Below are 3342 nucleotides of genomic sequence, written 5' to 3'. Positions count from 1 at the left end.
CCCAAAGTGGAAGCAATGCATATATCCAATAATAGATAAACAAATGTACATAATTTGGTATACTATACAGTCATGATACATGCTACAGCATAAGTAAACACTGGAATACATTATTATACATCAGTGGTTCTCCACCTTCCTAATGCCGTGACCTGTTAATGCAGTTCCTCATGTCATGATTGACCTCCAACCATAAAATTATTTTTGTTGCTACTTCATAACTGTAATTTTGCTACTGTTATGAATCATAATGTAAAGATCTGATATGAAGGATGTATTTTCATTGTTACAAATTGAACATAATTAAGGCATAGTGATTAATCACAAAAATATGTAATTATATATTGTGAAATATTTATTTCTAATGACAAATAAATGAAATTTTGTCTTGAAACATGGTGTAGCATGAGTAACAGTCTTCTCACTGGGTACTCGTATGTGGACATATCTGCTAGTGGGTGGACTGCCTGGAGACAGACAGAGGAGCGGTGTCTCAGTTCCTAAGACCATGGGAAGACATATTTCTGGAGACGTGTTTTCCAATTGTCTTAGGATGACACCTGTGAAAGGGTCGTTCGAGAACCGCTGTGACACATGAAAGATACCTTTCATAAAAGACTGCATAATGTATTAGTCCACTCATAAAAAATGTTTAATAGCCAAATCTGTAGCGATTCATGACTGAGTTAGAGGAAATGGGGAGTGGTTGCTACTGGGCAAGGGTGTCTTTTGGGAACAACGGAAATGTTCAAATTGAATTGTACCACAAGTACAATTTAAATTGCACCACTTAAATTGGATGGATTGTATAGTGGGCAAACTATATCTCAATAGAGCAGTTATAGATATATTTAATTACATATGGCTCACACTGTTCTTATGGACATTGCTCATCTAGAATTTGGGCTACCTCATAAATGGTGTATATACCTTTTTTAATGTCACCTTTTCTCCTTGCACCAAAGTCTGGTATGCTTATGGCATTTGGTAGCTGAAACCACTTACCATGTGGTTAATATCCACAATCTGTAAGAAGGAAGGGAGCACTGGTCTACTCATTGTGACTAATTTAGGTGGGGTGGCATCCTAATGAGAAGTCAGCATGTTTCAACCATGATTCCAACTACAAAGTGAGGAATTCGATGATCTATTACTCTTCCCCAACAGTGCAATCCAATCTTCACCATCACCATTCAAATTATGCTGTTTGAGGAAAAGAGATACAAAAGTAACAAGGATTCATGAGCTAGAAAATTAAGTGCATCATTATGCTTGCTGATCTTCCTCTTGCTAGTGTCAGATGCATATCAGTGTACAAATGGTTTTAGCCTTTGTCCATATTCTTTTTGGGGTTTTTTCTCCCCTTTTCAAAGTAGGTTCCCCAAAAAATCAATCCCGTAAGATTAGTGTAACCATACATCTTGGTTTGCCTGGCACAGTCTCAGTTATACCCATTGCCCTGGCATAATTATTAACAGCTCTCCCTTTCATTCCCAGAAGTGTCCTAGATTGGGAAAAAAAGTATTAGTTACTTTTGCTCCATAGAGTTTCAATGATAAAAAATGTTCAAGTACCAAAACACCAAACACTGCTATCAAGTCAATTCTGACTCATAGTATTCCTATAGGACAAGGTACAATTGCCCTTGTGGGTTTCTGAGACTGTCACTCTTTACCGGAGTAGAAAGCCTAGTCTTTTTCCCACAGAGTGGCTGGTAGTTTCCATCTACCGATATGGTTATCAGGCCAACAAGTAATTATTACACTACCAGGGCTCCCACACAAGCCTATGAAAAGTCATATAATAAAGAAATTTGTCTACTTTAGCTTAACCCGATGTTTTCCTACATTTATGTCATTATTGAACTCCCTTTTTCTTATAATCCATTTTAACATCCCATGGAACACATTTAAAACCAATGTAATAATAGCCAGAAATTGTCAAGATGAGGTTATTGACTAATAGGCTTCTGCCACAGGAGAAGTAACAATTACTTTTCATCATTAGACATCTCCTCCTCAGGTATCGAATATCTTCTTATGTTACATTCACCCTTCAGCCATTTTGTGCATTAATGATGTCTGTCAGGCTGTAATGAGCTCCCAGGTGTGAAACGAGAGTAAAGTTGGCTTTAATGGCTAAGGCCATGTGTCAACAGGCCTGGGCCATGAAGGTCAGTGGTTTGGCAGTTTTCTGATATGCTTTGGTCACCCTCCATTCTCACACCAAGGAGATTTTTGCATAAAGATCTGGTTTTGGATCCAGGTGCAGTGAAGAGTGGGTGTGTAAATACATAATCTTAAGCTAATACTTCTCGTCTGATTTTTCTACACTGCAGCAGTGACATCAACAGATATCCATATAAGAAAATGTTTGCCTTACATTAATAATCATAAAACCTAAGTTCTAGCTTTGAAATTCAGATAAAATTTAGTTAATGTCAGTAAATATTTATCAGGTATTTTCAATACATCAATTCCTGGCCCAGCCCTGATAAAGCAAAGACCAATAATGAATATTCCTTATATTCTCTCACTGCCATCGGGTCAATTTTGACTCATAGTGACCCTGTAGGACACAGTAGAGCTGCCCTGTAGATCTAATCTTTAAGGAAGTAGCCTCGCCTCTCTCCCGCTGATAAGCTGTTGGCTTCAAACTGCTGCTAGCCTTGCAGTTAGCAGCCCACTGCATAAACCACTATACCACTGGGACTCTTGGTATAAGCAAAGTGTTATTAAAATATGAAGAGCAGGCTCCTTGGGTAATGGAAAGATTTTTACTGAAAAAATTCTTTGTGAACACAGCTTTGAAAAATAAAATTCTGACAGAAGGGGTAGAGATATTTTCCAGACAAAGAGAATTGGGTGTACAAAAGATACAATTTCAGTAAAATCCATGTTCTATGCTGTAGGGTAGAGTAAGGTAGCAGGGGAAAAATGTATGTTTGAAAATATAATTGAGAGAGACTTCTGGGAAGATGGTGATGGAGTGACATGTACCAGAGGGCCTCCGCAGAATTCAGCCGAGGAGAGTTGCTTAGAGGGAAATTTAATGCTGCTGGAATGCAGGAGGAGCATCATAAAGCTAAGCAGGCAAAGACCCATGTGGTTTTGAGGGGCTGGGGGCTTTTGGCTTACCTCAGGAGAGGCCGGCAGGGGTTTGACCTTGGCCCCACCACTGTCTCTGCTGGAACCCAGACCATTTGGAGCCCATAGCAGTGCTTGGTCTCAACACAGGCACAGTTTGCCACAGCCTGCCTCGGGGCAGAGACTGGACCCATGCAGCTCCACAGGCAGGGATCAGGGTTCAGCTACAGTGTTACTTTTGTTTCCATCTCTTCTC

This window comes from Echinops telfairi, unplaced genomic scaffold (assembly GCF_000313985.2).
Source record: "Echinops telfairi isolate 266 unplaced genomic scaffold, ASM31398v2 ScPeMD7_23;HRSCAF=83, whole genome shotgun sequence".
Classification (NCBI taxonomy): Eukaryota; Metazoa; Chordata; class Mammalia; order Afrosoricida; family Tenrecidae; genus Echinops; species Echinops telfairi.
The sequence above is the reverse complement of the archived record's forward strand: the minus strand, read 5'-3'. Positions refer to the sequence as shown.